This window comes from Cheilinus undulatus, linkage group 17 (genome assembly GCF_018320785.1).
Source record: "Cheilinus undulatus linkage group 17, ASM1832078v1, whole genome shotgun sequence".
NCBI lineage: Eukaryota > Metazoa > Chordata > Actinopteri > Labriformes > Labridae > Cheilinus > Cheilinus undulatus.
This window is the reverse complement of record NC_054881.1, coordinates 11,773,443-11,796,304: the sequence shown is the minus strand read 5'-3', so window position 1 is coordinate 11,796,304 and position 22,862 is coordinate 11,773,443. Positions and strand designations below refer to the sequence as shown.

The 22,862-nt window shown below is 37.2% G+C and overlaps 1 protein-coding gene across 1 annotated transcript in view; it reads right to left on the bottom strand.

Annotated features, from left to right (window-relative positions):
- brinp1 (bone morphogenetic protein/retinoic acid inducible neural-specific 1) overlaps positions 1 to 20,741 on the bottom strand; it is a 293,163-nt gene extending 272,422 nt beyond the window's left edge. Inside the window, exon 1 of the mRNA XM_041811183.1 lies at positions 20,407 to 20,741. The gene's annotated coding sequence lies outside the window, so the exon portion shown is untranslated. The remainder of the gene's footprint in view (positions 1 to 20,406) is intronic.
- Positions 20,742 to 22,862: the final 2,121 nt, after the last annotated feature.

Genomic DNA, 22,862 nt, shown 5'->3' with positions numbered 1-22,862 from the left:
CTGGAACACAATGTTTTGTTTTATGAGAATACAGACTTACTATCCCCAAAAATCTTTGATGGATTTGCAGCAGGCAGCAGTGTGTAGTCAGGAAAACACAGCCGGGGAAAAGAAAGTGCGCCTGCAGAGTCTAAAAAAGCTATGAAAACAACAACAAAAAAAACACTGAGCCAGAAGGAATGAGGCTGGATTTGGTGTGAATAACTGTGTTCAAAGGAGGGGGTTTGATTTTGAACAGCTCTGATCAATGACTTCAGGGCAGAAGGTAGAAGTTAAAATGATATGCTTGGCACATGGCTGAGGATTTTTTAAAGCAGGTAACACTGGAAAAAAAAAACTCTAACTTGATGGAGGGGGAACATTTTAGTGAAGAGAGTGCCCAAAAATAAGAAGCAACTTGTTGGTGCAGCACAACCATGCTATTTTACATCCTATACTCAACCAACTCGAAAACACATCTACAATTTAGGCAATTTGGAAACAACACAAGCCTCGGAGATCATATTTATTTAATTATATATTCACAACCCCCAAGTCAAAAAAAAAAAAAAAAAAACAGGGCGCTGTGTAACAAGTAAATAAAAAAGCCACAAGTTGGCACGGTACAGAAACATCACCATCCTCTCCGGGCCAAAGCTCACATTAAATGGATAGAATGGAAAACTGTTCTGTGGTCAGATGAATCAGACCTTGTAATAATTGTTGCTGCCCTGTAGACTAAAGAGGAGAGGGATCAAGTTTGTTATAAGTTCACAGTTCAAAAGCCAGCAAAACTCATGAGCAGCTGGAAACCTACATCTGACAAGAATGGGACAACAGTCCTCTCCTAAACCTACACCAACTGGTCTCCTCATTTCCCAAATGTTTACACACTGTTGTTGAAAAAGGGGGGGATGCTACACAGTAGTAAACTTGGCCCTGTCCCTACTTTTTTGAGATGTGTGGCTGCCATCAAATTCAAACTGAGCTAATATTTTTCTGAAATGGTGAAATGTCTCAGTTTCAACATCTAATATGGTGCTGATGTTCTTTTGGGAATAAAATGTGGGTTTGCAATTTGCAATGTGCAAATCATTGCATTGTTTTTCGTCTACGTTTACACAGCGTCCCAACTTTTTGGAATTTAGGTATTTATTTACTTATTATTTTATTATTTATTTATTTATTTATATTTTATTTTGATAACATTTATCATATCTGATTGTATCACACCATATTATCATATGTAATACAACAGTATGTAAATATGGCCTATTGGTGTGATACATTGTATGTTATAACTTATGTATTATTCCATATTGTATTGTTTTGTGTATCTTCATCCTGTCTTATCATATATTATATCTTTTCTGAATGTATTGTTCTGAATTCATATTGTATTGTATTGTATTGTATCTTAATGTCTCAGATCAAGTAGAACTGTATGGTATTGCCTTGTATCACATCATAACATATTCTATTTTACTCTAGGGTTTCATAGGGTATTGTATGGTATTGTATAATATTTTACTGTATCTTAATGTATTTTAATGTGTCATAAAAAAATTTAATCTAACAATATCATATTGTATTGCAACATGTCATATTGTATGATAACGTATGGTTTCATATCAGATTGTATTGAAATGTCATGCCATATCATACTAATATTGCAGGATGTCATATGTTATAATGAATTGAGAGAATGAAGCCATATCTTACTGTATGACACTGTCAGATGGTGTTGTATCATCAAATTAAAGTATGAAATAATCTTATTGTGTCATGCCTTATCACTATATATTATACAATATTCTATGGTTGTATAGAATCAAATGGTATTGTATGGCATATATTGCATTCAGAGGTGGAAATAGTACTAGACTATTGTACTCAAGTAAAAGTAAAGTTACTTGGGATAAAATTCTCTTAAGTAGAAGTAAAAGTAGAACTGTAGAGAAGTACAATACTTCTCTCATAATAGACTCCAGTAAAAGTAAAAGTAAAAGTAGTGATTTTGAAAAGTACTCAAAAAGTGCAAGTACACCAAAAAAGCTACTCAATTTCAGTAGCTTAAGTAAATGCTGTTACTTTCCACCCCTGATTGTATTGTATCAGCTCAGATCAGATTGTATCCAATAAAATTGTATTGTTATGAAAGTATTGTATCATACCTTATCACATCATATTATATTATATTGTTTCATATCATATAGTATCAAATGGTATCATATTTGTTTGGATTACATTTTGTATCATGTAATATCGTATCAGATTGTAATGTATTTTATCTTATCATATCACATTATATCAGTGATTCCCAACCTTTTTTCCTTTGAGCCATGGGCGTAGCACAGGGAGGAAAAAGAGTACCGATAACCCAGGCCCACAGTAGGTAAGGGCCCTTAATAAGACTGCAATGAAAGTGTGTTTTCATTTGTTTTTTCTTAATATTTAGCATCATTAATGAATCAAAAGCAACTAAATGAATCAATCCACAGACTGAAATTTGTATGAAATAGAGTAAAAAAAATACTGGGGTGGCCTCTGCTCCTTTAATAATGTCCAAATGGTATAGTCCACTGCTCTGAAATAATGGAAGTAAATTCAGTTGAACCATAGTAAAAAAAATACTCATCATAAAAGGGGAAATTATGGTTCAAAAATACATTAAAATGCAGAGATATACGTAAAACTTACGCAACATTTGTTGCTTGGCTTGTCGGGGGCCCTGTATAATATTCTTTCTGGGTGACCAAAATCTCTAGCTACGCCTGTGCTTTAAGCCCTAAAAAAAAAAACGAGCCCCCCCAGGACCAACACGAAGGAAAAATAGTGATACTTTCTGGCCAAAATTAACATAATTTTTAATTATTTTTTGTGTAAATCCAAACAAAGCAGTCCTAAACACATATTCTTTTACCAAACAACCATTGTATGAATTATTTATAAGTGCTATACCATTATTTCTGTTATTATGTGAAAATCTATTTTCAACAACTTCAGGGTGGACAGAGCCTCGAAACCCCCCCACTGAGATCTCTGGTCCCGGACCCCAGGTTGGGAACCAAGGTATTATTTCATATTGCATGGTATTGTATCGTATCATATAATATTGCATCACATGATGCTCATCGTAATGTAGATCATATCTGATTGTATTATGTCATATTATATTGTATCAGGCCTATTGTATTGCATGTAATTGTATAGTACCATGTCCTGTTGTGTCTTCAGATGGGCATGCACTGTCACATATCATAATACATCATATCCTTTTGTACTCTATCGTTTTTACCGTGTCATATTGTGTTGCATCCTATCCTATCAGAATGAACTGTAAAATAGTGTTTCACAATGCATCCCATCATAACGTGTCTTTTTGAGTCATATTGTGTCAAATTGTAATTTAATCAGCTTTCCTCGCCCCTACACTAACTGTTATCTCTTAAACTTTTTGGATTCTGGACTAAAAAAATGCGTAACAAGCTATTCACCATGTATTTCATTGAACCTGAATGTATTAATCCCATTGGTACCAACAAAATAACCCAACAGATAGAGGTGAAACAAAAAAATCTCCTTGAAGAAATACCATTTTCCAAATTCCTGTTTCAGCTTCAGCTCATCTCCATACAAATTGAGACCTGAAAATATTTCAGCAGTGAGAGGACTATATTGTGTTTAAGATACCTCAGACACAACTTTCAGTCTGGAGCAGATCAAATTATACCGCTGGAGGAAACACGGGAGGCAACGCTGAAGCAAATTACATTAAAGGTTCTATTTGTAATCGCTGTCCGGCGCAGACGTCTATTCTTCAGTGATGTGAGACCACAGCGAATCAAAATAACTCCCTCCCCCTCCTCCTCCTCCTCACAGCAACACGAGGCAGAAAATTCAAATGGAGCTGAGTTATCGCCACGCCAGCAAAGACCAAGGCGGTGTCAGGGAAGATAAATTACAGCAGTTATTACTGTGTTGTCAGAGTTATCATATTTTTAAGGAGTAATAACTGAGCTCCTTGGCAGTGCTTAATGACTCAAGGGGTCAGGTTTTTCAGAAGCTACATTTAACATCACTTTTTTATATGTGTACCGTCTCCAACCTGGCAGGCGGAGAATGGAAGGTCAAGATGCAGAGTCTGCAGAGGGCTGTGTGCGTGTGAGACAAATGTGCAAGGTCTGCTTTTGCATATTTGAAAGCAGAATTCTTCAAAACAAGTATGTTAGAAGGAATTTCATATAATTTCAAACCAAAATATTCAATGATCACAGCTGATGCACACGAGGCAAAGTGTGCCAGAATATGCTACACAAGTGTGAACACAGGAGAGCAGAAATCATGAGAAAAAGGATATGATTTGACCACATATATTCAGTAAATATAAAAAGCAGCTGACATGTAGTACACAAGTTAGATAAATTTGAGTAATCTATGTATTAATTATCAATTATGCCAGATATTCAAGGTATGAATGGGACGTTTAAGTGTAGAAATCTTTAGAAAAGTCATCAGAGGAGATTTTCTCAGCAACCAAAACCAAAACATTCTTGTCAACGTATGCCAAACATTAAAGGACTGATTTCAACATTTATGAGCTTTAATACTGAGGAAATATGCATTTAAGGAGGATTTTTTTTAAACCAAAACAGCCAAAAACTACAACCAATATAGTAGATGTTTTAACCACTTTTTACACCCAATTTTTCCCATTTTTAGCCCATTTCACCATTTGATACGGCCATTTTTGCTTGTTTAACCAATTTTTGCCAGTATCTGCATATTTTTTCATTCTCAGTTAACCCATTTTTGCCAATTTTTACCACTATTTACGCACATTTTTGCCCCTTGAACCAATTTTTGCCTTTCTAGTTGCCATTTTTATCAAATTTTTGCCACATCTAAACCATTTCTACTTTTAAAACCCAATTTCACCACCTTTTCCACAATTTTTCGCCATTATCAACCTATTGCAGAACTTGTTAAATCATTTTAATTATTTTTTTTTAAAGGGGGATTTACATTTTTAAGAAGGCTATTTATTACACAAATGATTAAAAAAGATTGTTTCTTTGATAAGAATGGTTCTTTTTCCCAGGTTAAATATGAAATATGGATATCACAGCTTAGCTTTACAATGGACCATGGTTTTGCTGACCTCCATGGTCCCCCAGTTCGGCTGGGCACCAGAGAGCTCTCCCATTTATCCCCCTTTATGGGCGGCTTTGTCTGCACATGACTATTCCAAATTGTGCATGGCTGTGTTCAACTACTTTCAGGTACAGTGGGGGTCCTCGGTCTCTGGCACCTTTAATTCAGGGGTCACAGGCTGGAAAGGTTGAGAACCACTGGAGTAATGGAGTGGCCAACAGAGGGCAGCAAAGACGTGGTCCATTTGAAATTCAAGCAAAGATTGCCTTTAAATTTCAAACCAAAAACTGACTATTAAAGAACAAAGGAACCGTCTTTTTATTGTTGATTGTTCTAAAATGTACGTCTGGTCTTAAAATAGCTTGAGCTCTTATTTAGCTCTTATTTTATGTTGAGAGGTTTAGCCAGTGTTAATGCTGATAATCTGAGTTAATCTGAATTTGTTTCAGATTCAGATTCAGACAACTTTACTGATCCCAAAAGGACACTGTCCACAACATAAACACGTCAGCACCGACAAGTCAACAGCGGAGGACCACAAGGTCCAAAACACCAGAAAATATATAAATAACAATGTCAACAGATAGACTGGTAGAAGTCCAAGCAGTTAAAGAATTCAGTTGAAATGAGCGCTGTCAGCGCTCAGTAACTTGACAGATTTAGAGTAACGGTTAGTTTTACTCAGCAGTAATAAGGACCTGAGGGCATTCCAATAAACTCACAAGCCAAAATATGATGAGGTTGGTTACTAATGTTCATCACCTCCCTGTTTGCCTAAGACAGGGGGCAAAACTCAATCACAGCAGGGGCCGGATTCTGGATTTAGGTCTAACCTGAGAGCCTAACAGGGTCAACATTAAACCATAAACTGTCATTTGCACCAGTAAAAAAAAAAAAAAAAAAAAAAAGAGCACTGATGATAAATGGTTTTCAGATTTTAAATAGTCAAACATACATGTTTAATGGGTCAAAATCTGAGATGAAAGTCAAACTTCTGAGTTTAAAGGGTCAAAACACAAAATTCAAAGCCAAAACAATGTTTTTAAAGGGAAAATATATGAGATAGAATGCTGATACACACTATGAAAAGTTTCAATATATTTAAATAACTAAGTCTCAATCTGAGAAGATAGAAATAACCAGAAAATTCAACAACCACAAAGTTTGCCACATCCAAGGTGTGATTTTGTACATTTTTAGCAAAATTATCCAGAAAATGTAAGCAGAAAGGATTTTCCTAATGGCTCAAAGCTTTCAAAGTTTGCAAAATGTGTAAAATCTGAATTACATATCATAAAAAAGAGGTTTCAGAAAAGTCAAACAAGGAGGATGTTTAGAATAGTTTCACTTCCAACTATTTTACAAACAAAACAGAAACATGTTTGACAAACTAAGCCAGATGTGCAAGATGTTATTTCTGTTTTTAAGGAGGATTTTCTTCATGTTTAGAAACCACTAAAAGTCAACAGCTGCTGTTATTATCAGTCATACCATGGTCTATGTGCAGTGTTTGAATTTATGCATTGGTAGAAAGTCACTGAAACTGCACATAAAAAATGTTTTTTAATTTAGTTTTAATAGAAAATTAGAAACCCACTGCTGATGCATACTAGTGATTTTTTGCTGAATATGCAAGAGTTGATTTTGCATATTAGGAAGAAGAAAATAAAGAGACTGAATGAAGACAGTCCACATGCATTTACTCAAAAAATTAAATAAGAATTTTGTCTCATTAAAGGTCTGATTTGTGCATTTGTGAGCATAATTCTTACATCTGAGATGAACTTTTCAAAACAAGAAATCTAAAGAAAAGTCGCCCTCGGGGAGGATTTTTTTGTTCTCAGTCGTGAACATGTTGTCAGAGTCTACAACATGTGTAAGGTTTGATTTCACAGTAAGAGAGGTGAAATCTCACAAAAACATCAAATAAAGATGTCTGATATGCAGCATTTGTGCATTGGAAAGATGAAATCTTAAATCGAAAGTAGAGGGGGGCTTTACAGTGATTTATAACAATACACTCAAAATCCAATGCTGATACATGAAAGTTTTCTGAATGCAAACAATTCCACAGTTGTTCACTATCATGTAAAAATACGATGCAAATGTCAAATTTGAGGATTTTTGTGCTTTCAGGCCTTGCATCTGGAAAAATGTGACAAATATAAGGCCTGATTCTGTACATTTGTTTGAAAACTTCTTGAGGAAATGGTCACATAAATGATTTTTCTTGCCTTTAACACTAAACATTCACAAAACCATTGCTGATGCAGACTATCACACATGTGTGCTCATGGATGATCACAATATATAAATAAAAAAGGAGAAATCCTGAGAAAATGTGGAGTTTTTAACATTTTTTTACTCTTTAAAAACACAGCTGGCATACTGTGTACTAGTCAGTGTTCGACAAACTCAATGACTGACTTTTCTCTCAATTATCTGCTAAGTTCTTCAGGAAAAGATTGTAGGGGAGGAATTTTTTTGCATAGTAGGAATCTAACACATTTAAAAAGCACTGATAAAACACTGGCTGATGTGCTCTGAGTTTGCAATTTCTAGTGTTGTTTTTGTCTTTTCCTTTTTTTTTCATAAAGAGGGAATGCGAAGAGAAAAGGTCACATTATGAGGACTTTTTTTTTTTACCAGCGTTGTCTCCAGAAAATTATTCTGATAAAAGTTTGAGAAGTATAAGGCCTGATTTTCTAAAATTGTCAGAAAACTTCTCCAAAAACCTTGTTACAAGGAGTATTTTTGCATGTTTTTATTTCAAAACATTCAAAAATCCCTGCCAATGCAAATGGGTAAATACCCTCCTAGTCATGCAAGGTCACTTTTTGAACAGTGGGAAGATAGAATGCTGAGAAAAAGATCTGATGAAGACTTTTTTTCTTCTAAAAATTTACTGTCAGAACTGACCTACAGTTGATTAGTCAAAATGTACCAAATTCAAGGTTTAATTCAGTCAAATTTAACCTTGAACTGAAATTAAAATCTATTAAAATCTTTGCAAACTCAGAAAGAAGATCATTTTATCAGTTTTACATCCAAAACATTTAACAATTATAACTGATGCACACTGGCAAATGTGTTCTAAGTTTGCACGTTCTGGTGTTGTGTTTTTCAGAGGCAGAAATAAAAATGAAAAAGACACAATACAAAAGTCAAATTTTACCAAGTGGAAGGCCTGATTTTGAATATTTGTCATTACCTTCTTCAGAAAGTGAGATTGCTGTTGGACACTAGCCAACACGTTCCAGTAAAGATCTTAGAATAAACATCAGAAAGTAGAAAACCTGATCAGAATTACCCTATGATGACTTTTAAACATCATTTTACTCGTATAAATTCACAATTATAGCTGACTTTCTGTATATTAGTCAAACTTGGCCAAATTCAAGGTCCATTATTTGTCCAATGACTTGCCAAGTCCCGTTATGAGGATCATTTTTCTCATCTAGGAAATTGCAGCAGTCAAAGTTTGCCAGATCTAATTTTGGACATTTGTCAGAGAACTTTTCAATAAAAATATTCCCAGTGATATTTTTATTCACGTGGTTTTAACCCAAAACATCCCAGTCATGCATGATCTCAGAAGGGAGATAAAATATAGAAATCCAGAGAAAAAGTTCCACAATAAGACTTATAACACCGCTTTAGTCTTGAAAGTTCACAGTAACAGCTGACGTGCTGTCTATTATCAGAGTTGGCAAAACTAAAGGTCCAAATTTTAACAATTATCTGCTAAATTCCACATATTATTTTATATGTGATGTAACTTTAAATAATACAAATAAGAAACACTTCTGATGCACAATGGCTGATACGTTCAAAGTATGCATAGCTAACGCTGTGTTTTACAATAGAGGAATCAAACAGATGTTATACTTTGAGGACATTAGTTTTGCACTCAGCAAAAGTTGGCTGGATGCAAGGCCAGATTGTGAAAAATTGTCAGAAAACTTCTCCCTGAAATGATAACAACAGGGGAATTTTTCACATTCTTTTAACCGAAAACATTCCAAAACAACTGCTTATAGGCATTAGCCAACATTTCTATATCAGTCAAAATTTCAATATAAACATAAGAGAGCAACAGTTTCCTATGAAAGATTTGTTTTACTGTTTAACTCCTAAAAATTCACAATCTCTTCACAATCTTTTAATCCAAAGCAATTTTAAATCACTGCTGATACACACTAGCCAACATTTTTACAAGATCTCTATATGTAGACAAAGAATCAGAAATCCTGAAAATAAAGCTTTCTGATGAGGACTTTTAACAAAGCTTTACTCTTACAGATTCACAATGAGAGCCAGCACTCTGGATGTTATTCAAAGTCTGATAAATTTAAGGCTCGGCTTAAAACTCTTTGCACCTGTCTGTGGGTTTTAACAATGTTTAAGCAATAAAAAGTTCTTTAAAAGATGCTGACTTGGACCATTCTGTGTGAAATTGTCTGAACAAAATAGCATTTTCTCCATCCCTTATAAAGTGGTTCCTATGAAGAGAAGAGGTTTTGAGCTGATGCCAGCATTTTGTAGGCTCTGATGCCACATTTTAAGAAGCAGAAATAAGATGAAGAAATCACATTATGAGGATTTTTGATTTGTCTGCACCACAGAAAAACAACACAAGTCAAAGTTTGGCAAATGCAAGCCCTGATTCTACATATGTGAGAATATTTATCCAGGAAACAATCACTAGAGGAGATTTTTTTTTTAACATGGCTTTTATCCAAAAAAGCAAAAGAAAAGGAGGCTGGTACACACCAGCCAACTTTTTTGTCATGTAAATCTTAATATGAACATTAGAGAGCAGAAACCCTGAGAAAAGAGCCCCAACAATGATTTGCTTTACTGTTTTATTCTGAAAATTCACAACAGCCAAATTACCTTTGCTCAAGATTGCCAGGATTTAAAGTCAAATTTTTCAACATTATCAGCTAAATTCTTTAGAAAATGTTTGTAAGGAGGGTAATTTTGAATGGTTTCAACTAAAACATCTAACATCGCTGCTGGACACATTAGTCAATATTTGTAATTATGCAAGATATTAAAAAAAAAAAAAAAAAAAATTCAGAGGTGACATGCTGTTTTCTAGTCAGTTTGCCAAATTCAAGCTCAGTGTTTGTGCAATTATCAGCCAAACTCTTTGAAATGAAACATTAGGGGGGATATTAAGCGTGGTTTGAATTCAGGACATTTGAAAACCACTGCTGATACACACTGGGGAAATTGTCTTGAATATTATTGGCATTGGGCCAAACCCTGTAGTTCTGTCTTTTCATGGTTTTGATTTTTTTTTTTTTTTTTTTTTGTTTGTTTGTTTGTTTTTTTTAATGAAGTTTTTCTTCATAAGTTAGTGCTACTGGTCATCCTTTACATCTGTCAGTGGGTTGGAACAAATCTCAAAGCAATAAAAACTGTCAGAAAGGACCACTCTGTGTGAAACTATTTGAAAAATGTATAGTTTTTATTTGTTTTTCATTTTTTACTGTATTTTTTGTTGTTGTTGTTGTTGTTGTTGTTTTGTTTTGTTTTGCCCTTTGTATTGCTGGCATGGGGCCAAAACATTTTTTTTTTTTTTTTTTCAGGATGTCTTTACGTTTTTGCAACAAGTCAGTGAAATTTGTCAACCTCTACATCTGTCAGTGGATTTGGACAAATTCAAAGCAACAAAAACTGTCAGAAAGGACCATTCTGTGTGAAATTATTTGAAAATGTGTGTTTTATAATTTTTGTAACATTTTTTTTTTTTTTAACTTTTTTGGTTGTTTTTGTTTTGTTTTGCCCCAACCCCCCCCCTTTTTTTCAGGATGTCTTTACTTTTTTTAATAAGTCGGTGCCATTTGTCATACTTTACATCTGTCAGCAGGTTTAACAAATCTCAAAGCAATAAATACTGTCAAAAATGACCATTCTGTGTGATATCATTTGAAAAATGTGTTTATTTATGTATTTATTAATTCATGTATTGTTCTTTGTTTGTTTCTTTGTTTGTTTGTTGTTGTTTTTCATTCCATGGGAATTGGGTATTCTGGAGATATGAGTCTTTGGGCTAATGCTGCACTTTAAGATGCCAAAATAAGATGAAAAAAGTCAGATTATGAGGATTTTTGATTTGGCTTTCCCAGCTCACTATTTTTGAAAAAACAAAATGAACATCAGAGAGCAGAAATCCTTAGAAAAAGTTCCCCAACAAAGATCTGTATTACTGTTTTATTCTCAAGAATTCACAATGACAGCCAAATTACTGTTCTTTGGTCAAATTTGCCAGAATTCAGTCAAAATTTCCAACAATATCCGCTAAATTCTTCAGAAATCATTTGTAAGGAGGATATTTTGGATGGTTTTCAACTAAAGCATCTGAAAAGGCTGCTGCACACACTAGCCAACATTTCTAATTATGCAAGAAGTCCTGAAAATAAAAAACGCTGTGGTTATGGTCATGGTCATCTTTGTGCATTTATCTGCCAAATTCTTTATAATGAAACACTAGGGGGATATTTTGCATGGTTTCATATTAGAACCACTGTTGATACTCACCGGCTCTGTTGTTCTGAATAATCATGTTCTAAAACTGTTACACAAAGTAGAAATATGGGGAAAAAACTGACTTTATTTGGATTTTTCATAAACTTTTACTCCAGACAATCCAGCACTTGCTTGATATATACTCTAATCAAAGTTTGCCAAAAATCAGGCTGTGATTTTGCACAGAAAAGTACTTTAAATGAACAGCCACTGCAGATTCAAAGAATTTAAATTACACCCACCAGTCTGAGTGGACTTGTTATGTCAGCTCTTATGGGTTTATTTTCACTTATGTTAAAGTACATATATAGAAGCAGAGACAGTGCTGTGCAGACATAATCCCATGATAAAACTATGCAGCTGCTTCTGCAAATAAACTGAATATTTAATGCTTTTTACATAACGTCACATTCAAGCTCCTCAGCAGTCACAAAGCAGACCACGTAAGTCTCTGGAAGTAAAAGTGCACATATTTGTCTAATCCATTAAAGATTTGAGTTTTCTTGTTGACTTTTTGAAGTGCAATTTCTGTCTTAATTACGCCGAGAACAGGGGTAAAACGCTCCAACTGCAAGGGGGAAAAGGAGGAGATGCAGAGATTGGACAGAGGCCACAGCAGAAGTGTGCGTGCTGAATGTTTGAATAGTTTTTTTAAGGAATAAAATCGTCACGTTTATGAGGATTCCCTGCTTTCAGCTCCCGTGGGGCTGCACATAGCGAGCTGAATTTTGTGGCTGAAAAAAAAAAAGACAGGAACGAGGTGTAGCTGCAGCGATGAATTTCAAAAATGTTCCTTTGACTTTCTTAGAAGAATTTCCAGCACTTTTTGAGAGTTTCTGTGCTGTGCAAGGAGGGCAAGGGGTGCTTTTATTGAGGCCATTGTGAGAAATATAAAGCAAAAAACCCTCCTTCTGGAATTGTAATCAAGGCTTAACATGGTTTAAATTTAATGCCGTTCAAGAGGGCAATTTACTACTTGTGATCAGCTCCCAACCCTTTAATTATGAGCCTACAGCAGAGTGAATTCTTTCCAAACACGCTGCACAAGCACAGCTGCATGCATGTGAGTGATAGCGGCGGTGCACGGGTCAGACGGCCCCTAGTGGAGGTCAAATGATTCAGCTGCCTCTCCAAAATATTCTTAGCTCCCCGGCATCACTGTGAGATTTTTTGTCACATGTCATTACGTGACCCTAGTGTTTGTTTGCAATAAATAAAACAGATTTTTTTTTCTTCCATTCAAACCTCTTGGGAGGCAGCCTTCTGGCCGCTACAGCTGCAGCCAGCGAGCCAGCACCCACATAAAAACAATGGCGTGCCAATGCGAGAATAATACAAAAAAGAGAGGGAGAGAGGGGGAGCGAGAGAGCTGGTGGGTGCTGCCAATAAATATCATACTGTTCTCTCAGTGCAGCACAGAGAAAAAAGCGGCCTTATCTTTATGTAAGACGCTGCACGTAAAGCTTCTGAAAGGTGAATGCATGAATCCTATAACCCTTTTCCCTCCTAATTATGTTTATGCGTGTTTATTTCCTCGCCTTTTAAGAATCACACCCACGCGCTCCTGCAGACAATTCATCGCTACGTCTCGCTGCTGCCAGGGAGCCTCTGCCTGCTGCTGAATGTTCGCTTTCCAGGTCCTTGAAAGCATCATCATCAACATCGGGGTCATCTAAAGCCATGACACAAATGTGGCTTTAAGCTACTGCTGGCATTTTCATTTTGGCAACGTGATGTAGAATGCCTTTTTTTTCTTTCCCTCCCTCTTGAAAATGATTACATGTTGCCAGCTTTTTTTTTTTTTTTTGCCCATTGAAAAGGCCACCAGATTGAATGAGGCATACTGAATAAGGCGGCTTTTCTTTCTGCAATTTCCGCTGCCAGTGCAATTTTCTCCACCAAGCATTTGGTGGAGAAGATGACAGACACAATATGGCAGGATGTATTGATGTGCTGTCAATATCAGGTTATTTTTAAACATTTAAGCTTAGGTAACGATCACATTAAGGATGTGTGCAGGATTATCTACGGCTCGGTGCTGCATGGATCAGTCAAATTGCTCTCTAAAGAATGAACTCTAGCTTTTCAGCAAGGCTGGATCTTGAATTGTTCATTTATGTAGAATCATATCTGTTTTTTTGGCTTGAAAGTGAGAGCTTGTTCTCCACTGGGGCTGGGCAATACATCCAGCTTTAAAGATTTATTAATGCAGTGTAAAAAATACAAATCCTCATTGCACAAACTTTTAAAAATGTCTGCTTTTTCACTGATAAATCCATACCTGAAACATCTGTTTTTTTCTTTTCTTCCACTTTTAACTCCCACCAAACCTTTTTTGCAACTTTCATAAAGAAACCAACAGTTGCTGCTCATTTTTCAGGAGAGAAAATCTCTGATTTTAACAAGGGGTGTTGTTTCAGAAAGAAATCGAAAGAAACTAAAAATGATGGCAGGGTTTTCGTAAGGTTAAATTGTATCATTTTTGCTATAATGATGTATAGATTTGTTGCCTTTTTTTCAGATTTATTTTTGGGCCTTTTCATGCCTTTGTTAGATGTGAATAGACTCGGAAACAGGGAAGAGAGCAGGGGGGAGACATGCAGGAAATAGTGCCACAGGCCGGACCTGAAACCAGACCGCCTGCGTACATGATGCCCACCTTAACCACCTGACTACCGGCGTGCCCCATTTGTTGCCATTTTTGAACTAAATTGTTCTGGCGTTGAGCCAAAATCTTGTATCTCGAAGTTTTTTGTGTTTTTTTGTGGGGTTTTTTTCTCCAAAAATCACAGATTTTGGCAGGGGCGTAGCCAGGGATTTTTGGGCCCCAGAAAGAAAATGACACAGCCCCCCCTTAGCTGGCCAGCAAAGTGAAAATTGTCATTTTATGAATATCCATGCATTTTATTCATTTTATTTATTTATATTATGTGTTTATTTGACACAATATACCATGTTAGCTTTCCAACCCCCCACATTGGGAAAAATGCTTACTTATTTCTACACCACTTTTGGTTCTTTATGAACCTCTCCTCCTATTCACAGCCCTGGTTATTGGACACCTTATATATCTGTCAGTTTTTTTTTTGTTTTGTTTTGTTTTTTTGCTTGTTTACAAATTTTAGACCAATTAAAAAGTGTCAAAAACTAACTATGACCATTCAGTGTTAGTTTATTTTAAAAATACAGTATTTTTACCATTCACTGAAAAGTGTTGATTTTGGATAATATGAGTTTTTGCTCAACGCAAGCAATTTGTATCCTACATATTTGAAGAAAATACATTTAATTGCCTGCTAGCAACGAATGTCCAGTGGAGAATGTCCCAGGATCCTATCCAAATTCCAACATAGTCTACTTGAAACGTTGTTTATCATTTTTATTTTCATTATCAGGGAAAATTAAAATTATAGTGATACCTGTTCATACACTCGCAACAACAATAAAAATCCTAGGCACAAGATGGTTCAAACAAACTCAAATCAAGTCAGAATTTCCAAATTGCTGTGATTCGGAATTCAAAGAAAATATCCGAAAATCAGTATTTATAAACGGAAATTTACTTCATCCTAAAGATATTTTAACAGAGGCCAATTTTATCACCACAAACCCTACAACTGATGTTTTCTTACATGTTGGTTTGAGGCTTGTTGGCTGCACCGTTAGCATTAGCAGTGCTAGCTCTCAACATCAACATCACATATGGCTGCAGATCATAAACATCATAAGGGTTGGGATACCAGAATTTAGAAGTCAAAAACCTGACCTGCAAAACCTAATCACAGCATTTAAGAGCCAAGCAAACAGCCTTCATACAGGAAAACCCCAGCTAATGTAGGTAAGGCTAAAGCTAATGAAGATAGTTTAGCTATGTAGATAGAGTAGCTTGTAATTAACATCACAAATGTAGCTCAATCTAAAGTTAACAAAGCTATTTTAGCTTAAAGCTATGTAGGTAACAGATCTGAGACACCCACCTTGCAGACCACTACGTGGGGTTGCTTTATCTGTCAGAATGGAAATACACACTTAAACTTTCAAAAGAGAATGAGATAAAACTAATGGTTTTGATTAGGGTACTGGTTGGGATACCAGAAGTTAAAAGTCAGAAACCTGACCTGCAAAACCTAATCACAAAACATTTTAAAGAGGCGAGTAAACTGTCTGTAAACAGGAAGAACGCAGCTAATGTAGCCAAGGCTAAAGCTAATAAAGCTACTTTAGCTATGTAGATAGAGTGGCTTTGTAATTAACATGGCTAACGTAGCTAAATCTAAAGCCAACAAAACCAAAAAAGCCATTTTAGCTATGTTGGTAATTAAGCTATGTAGCTAACTTTAAAGCTAATGAAGCTACATTAGCTATGTTACCTATGGAGGTAATGTAGCAACACAACTAAAGTAGCTAAAGGTAATGCAAACAAGGCTACGTTAGTTATGTTATGCTGCATCTGCTAAAGCTTGACCTGTTTTAGAAATAGGTGCACTAATGATCAGTTGCTTTAGCTACATTAGGTTTAGCTAAAGCTATCATAGCTACACTGGCTGACATGTCTTACTGCAAATGTCTTGGGATCTGTTAGACACTCTGCTTATCATACTCTTCAGTACCAAAATATGCACCTTTTTATTGTAAAGAGCACCAAGTGTCTGCTGTGCAAAGAGAGGCTGAGTCAAGTGAATGGGGTAGTAGTTGTTTGAGGCTTAATTCAGAGCATTCAGGGATCATGGTGGGCCCCTCTTGAGTATCTGGAGCCCAAGGCAACCACCTACATTTTACAAATTTTTACATCCAATATATGACTTATTCTGCTGATATTTAGGGTTGATATATCAGTTGTAAATATCAGCAGAAATGTACATATCTGCTGATACCATTATATAACTTTTCAGGGTAATATCTGGCATAACTGATATCATGCTGATAGAGTGTACATCCCTAAGTCTGCTAAATGAACATGAGGTACTTGAGTAAAGTGTTAAAAGTGTGAGCTCACATCCTATGTCACCACCAGGAGTTCAAATAAGAGGAACAACAGCCAACAGCTGAGTAACGCTACAGGGATTTATCAGCCAATACCGAACAGACAATAAAGCAACATCCAACATCTGTTTAATTTTAAAGACCTGCCAGACTCCTATAGTGTCACTGACAGTGAAGAAGTTAGATTTATGATCATGGCATTTTTCCACTGCCAAGTTTATGATAAATATTTAGTTTTAGGCTCAAGATCACACATTTAGTTCATATAAATCATTTTGTAATTTACATACTCTCTCTCTCTCTCTCTCTCTCTCTCTCTGTTAAAATATGACTGAAGATCAGACATGCTCCTTTTTGATTCAACTGACTCAACAAATCTGCCACAATGTCAAACACGACAAGAACAATGGAGGACACTGGTGCAACAGTGAACCTGGTTCTTGATCTGTGGCTCTTTGGTGGGACGTTGACAAGACGGTTGCAAGCAGTGAGTCAAAATATTAAAAGTGCAGGAGAGATTGCAAAGTTACACAGATAAAGGAAACAGATAACACAAGGGTTAGATTCCTAGGTTGTACATCCCACTCAAAATGCTTCCTGTAAGGATTCTCTCTGACCAATCAGTGCTGCCAGTGCCTTGACTTCACATTTCTATATCAGCTCAGCTGAGCGAATGCCCCTATAAAGTGTGAGGTACAAGACCATCTAAACTATAAAAATGAGGAGAGTCAAGATGAGTTGAGCTGGTACGACATGGTGGGAAAGCACAGTAAGTTTCTGTTCTTTTTTATTTCATGGATCATTAAAATAATGGAGATTCTGATGATGATTATGTTTCTTTGAACATTTTAATGTTAGTTTTTTAATGTGTTTTGTCTGGATGTGTCTTGAACTGTGAATATGTGTCGCTGTTATTTGTACATTTTATTTCTGGAATTGCAAAACTTCTGTCTGCACAACTAACAAACCTACCTTTAAACATAAACCTTAAATTGTATCATCTTGAAACACATGGTATTTGAGATTAGAGAACATTTTGACAACCTGTGTGCACACATATGCTGCCCATGTTTTTTTAATGTCAGTTTTAAATAACTATGTATCCATTAGGAGACTTCTTTGTGTAAAAGCATCAGTGTACAGTTAACACAAGTGACAACACAGCACAAAAACAAACCACACATCTACAAAGCTGGGAGAACATAATTGCCTCCTTCCTGATTTCTTTTGTTCCTTATTTGTCCCAATTCAATGTTTCAGATCATCCAAAAAATTTTGATATCAAACAAAGATGATGAAAAGAAATACAAAGCAACGTTTTTAAATGATGGTTTCATTTATGAAGGGGAAAAATAATCCAAATCTTCCTGGCCCTGTGAGAAAAACAAACAGTGAAATCATGAATTATCTGTGATTGACCACATTTTTGGAGTTCAATTTAACTATCTATACAAAGGCCTGATTACTGCCAGACTGGCTAAATCAAGAAATCCCTTAAATAGTCCGACAAAGTGAAATACGCTAAAATATCTCAAAAAGCAACACAATCCAAAAGAAATTGCAATTTGGAAGCATTCAAGAACAGATAAGAAACAAAAGCATTGACATCTGTCTACCTGGAAAGGGCTATAAAGCCATTTCTAAGGATTTGGTACTCCAGCAAATGCTGATGAGAGCCATTACCCACAAATGGGGATAACTTGGAACAGTGGCAAACCTTCCCAGGAGTGGACAGCCTACCAAAATGACTCAAAGAGCGCATGGACAACTCATCCAGGAGGTCGCAAAAGAACCCAGAACATCTGAACACCTGCAGGCCTCACTTGACTCAGTTAAGGACAGTGTTCATGATCCAACAATAAGAAAGAGACTGGGCAAAAATGGCATCAGTGGGAGAGTTCCAAGGCCAAAACTGAGACCAAAAAGAACATAAATGCTTGTCTCACATTTGCCAACAATATCTCGGCGATCCCCAGGACTTTTGGGGGAAATATTCTGTGGACTAGCGGTCCATAACACAGGCTTGAAAACCCACCAGTGTCGCTGAAATGAAACAATTCTGCAAAGAAGAGCGGGCCAACATCCCTCCACAGTGACGCAAGAGACTCACCGACTGTTATCGCTAACGCTTGCTTGTAGTTGTGGCTGCCAAGGGTGGCACAACCAGTTATCAGGTTTAGGGGGGTCATTATTTTTTCTCATAGGGCCAGGTAGGTTTGGATAACTTTGCCTCCTTAACGAATGAAATCATTATTTAAAAACTGCATTTAATAATTACTCAGTGTATTGTCATCTGACATCCATGGTGTAAATTAAAGTGCATGTCGATGTTAAGAAAGGACATATTATCCAATATTGGGTGTCTACAGCTTCTCTTGTTGTTGCTGTTGTATCAAACAGATTTATGAATTTTGCTTGAGTCATATCAAAGTTAGTATTTCTAGTATTGTGACAACCCCAATAAGCTTAAAATATGGAGATGTGATTTTTAGCCCCCATCTCCAAGCCTTACGCTCCATCATGACTCCATAAAGTGCCTTCCTCTCCGCATATACGCCTAAATACTGCATGAGCGTAACAGATAAGGCCAACTTTCCAAAGAGACACAATGACAAACAAAACAGGAATTGCAGTGGCAGTAATGGAAGTGCAGATAAATGCTCCAGGACTAATTTCAAAAACAGAAGCTGCTCCTCTAATTTCATAGAGTTGGTATCAGTATCACACACAGTTGTCTCGCCTTTAGCCACAGTAATGACACCTCGAGTGTAAAAGAGCATGAGCTCCCCTCGCAGTTAGACAGCGGAACAGCAATCAAAGCAACTTGAGGGGGGCACGGAACGGCAACTTTGCCTCACTGGTGACACACTCTCTCACACAGACACGGTGAGACACGGATACGGGCGCGCACGTACGCATACACCCAAAAAAAAAAAAAAAAAAACCCATAAGCATGAACGTGCTTGCTTGCCATGCACGCAGAAAGACAAGGCAAGGAGAGGTTCGCGCGCACTAACACAGATCCGGCTGCTTTCACAGAATTTATTACAGGAAGAAATTCACCCATTACATTGAATGTGGAGGAATAATAACAGGAAGCATGACCGAAACTCATTCCACATCCAACATCCAAGCTGGCATGAGACTCACTTTCAGTTATTGGATCATGCAGTTTCCGGGAGGAATTGATCAACGTGGCTGCAAACGCAATTAGCTTGAATGCAAATATTGATGCCGACTGCACAGTGATCTATCTAGGCCTGAAAATACACCTTCACTTTAAGCGTTTATAACAAAGCTTTTGCGTAAAATACGTACCACTGATTCAAAAAAATCACTGCTTCTCCAAATGTTTTCTGCCCCGCACTCCTGCAGAATCACCCGGGAAGATGCTGGCTTCATAGCCGAGTGCACATAACCGAGGGGACAACTCATTTGCATAATGTTTTTTTTTAAGAGGTGCATAGGTTTATGACATTAAAACACTCGTGCTGTGCTCACAAGCGAAGCTGAAAATAGCTCCGTTTTTGGAGCTTTTACGCACTAGATGATTTCCAGAAGGGCAGATTACCTCCATCCTGAAAAGGACACCACCGGCCACCCTACTAACATGCTGACCACGCAACATCGCCATAATCGTGGCACACTATAGCCCTGCCTACCCCGATCACTACCTCGTGGTCAGAGACGGACAGAGAAAAACACACGGTATGGTATTTTTTAAGAGGTCCAAGTCGGGATAAGCGTACTCACCTAAAACTGACTCTCCCCTCTTCGCTGTATCTGTGCTCCGAGGTTTGTTAGTTCTCTAGCCAACAACTTCTGCTGGAGCATATGTATCCAGTGCTCATGCTGCTGGTGGCTCAGTCGGTGATGTTGGATTGCGGATGATTTGGCAATCCTTTTCATGCTCAAGGGAGAAAAATCCTTCGTTTCGGTGTGGTCTCGGGCATTAGCGCGCAGAGGAGGAATAAAGTCATGAAGTCCGTCTGCAGGCAAGGAGGGAGAAGAAGAGAGAGAGAGAGAAAAATAGGGAGCTCAGGATGTGAGATTTTATGCCGACGTGTTTGAAACTGTTCTCGTTTTTTTTTTTTCCCTCTCACCGAGCTGTTTGCGGGTGGAGAGGTGTGGGATGGATCTCTAGGAAGGGGAGGCTGGGATGCACAGACTGAGGGCGAGAAAGGGGAGGTACAAAGAATACAGTCTCATATTGTAGAGGACGGTCATGGCAGACAGTAAAGGGGTGGGTCTGGACTGGATGAGGCGGAAGGCAAAGGGAAGTGAGGGTGGATGAGGATAAGAAGCCGTGTCGTGACTTTTCTATGCCCATAGGTACACATTAGCACCAAAGCTATGGGATAAGCTTGACCAGAGAGCTATAGTGACAGGAAAAGTCTTTGCATAGTGCTAGATTTACTCCAAAGGCTGGAAAATTACAGGAACTGTAAAAAAGTGAGAAGGCGTTGAGTTGCATAGAAGGTGCCCCACTGTTCCACGTGTAGGCTGTGTGGTTTGCATAAAATACAACGTGACTTTTTCAATGTAAAGGTGAAAAAGCTTGAAGTGAAAAAAAAAATCAGAGCCCAGCTCCTGCAAAGTCTCCGTTTCTCCACTGTAAAGTCAAACTACAGCTGGTAGTTGCTGTCCGTGGTGCTGAAACACACCAGCTTGAGTCCTAATCCACTGCTGAAACTATTATATCATGTCGCTGTCCAAGGTGCTGAAACATTACAAGTGACTATCTGAATGATGCTCTCTGTTATGCTGTTACAGTGCTGTGAAAAATGTATTTACCACCGTCCTGATTTATATTATCTGCACGTTTGTCACACTACCATCACACTGCCACCACCAGGTTTGACCGTTGGTGTGATGGTCTTTTTATGAAATGCTGTATTAGTTTTACACCTTCCAAATTGGAACCCGTGTGGAGTATGTGTCACTGTAGCAGCATGGTTTAGTTTTGTGGCATCAAAAGTAACAAACATTACGTGTCGAGACAAGACGAGATGAGACGTGACATGATGTGACCTGATGTAGTGTTCCATAATTTAGAATAGGTTACTAACATGAATTGGCATGACATCAAGTGATATGGTATTTAGTGACATGACACAACTTGTGATAAAATAAGGTGACTGATGTGATGTGGTATGGCATTAGGGAATTTGATAAGAGGTGACAAGTCACTTAAGTGATCTTACTTGGCATAAAGTTATGTGACTTGACATGACATTAAGGTACATGACTTTATTTGGCATGACATGGAATCAAGTGACTTGACATGACGTGATATGACATGACCTTACATATGTGACGTGATGTGACAAGTCAACTAATGCCAAGTCACATGAGTCGACATTACATCATGTGATGTGTCATTAATGTATGTGACTTGACTTAATATGATGAGATGAGATGTGACTCGGCCTAAAGGTACGTGACTTGACTTGGCATGGCATTTAGTACATTGACGTGAAGTTACGAGTCACTTAATGCCACATCACGAATGACATGACATCATGTGACTTGGCATTAAGAGACATTATGTGGCATAAAATAGTGTGACTTGATGTGACGTTAAGTTACATGACTTGATTTGGCATGACTTGGTGTCAAGTAATTAGACTTGATGTGATGAGACATGACTTGACCTCAAGTGGTGTGATGTGACTTGATGTGACATGCCATTAAGTGACTTGACGGGAAGTGACAAGTTGCTCATTGCCACATCAATGGGTTTTATGTGACATCACATGACTTGGTATTGAGTGATGTGATGGAGCATTAAGTAATGTGACTTTAATAATGTTATGAAACCTGACTTGATTTGGCGTAACTTGCCATCAACTTGATGTGATGCAACTTCAAGTGACTTGACATGATGTTGAATAAGATGATTTGTCTTGACATGATGTGGCATGGCACTAAGTAACTTTAAAAAATGTGACAAGACATGACATGACCTTGAGTTACGAGACTTGACTTGGCGTGATGTGGCAGTAAGTGACAAGTCACATGAGTCGACATGACATCATGAGATGTGGCATTTAATGATTTGATGGAGCAGAAAATTGATGTGACTCAACATCATGTCAAGTTACATGACTTTACATGACTTGATGTAAGATGGCACTGAGTAACCTGACCCAACCTGACCTGATGTGATGTGATGTAAAATGGCATTATGTTACGTTATTTGATGCTAA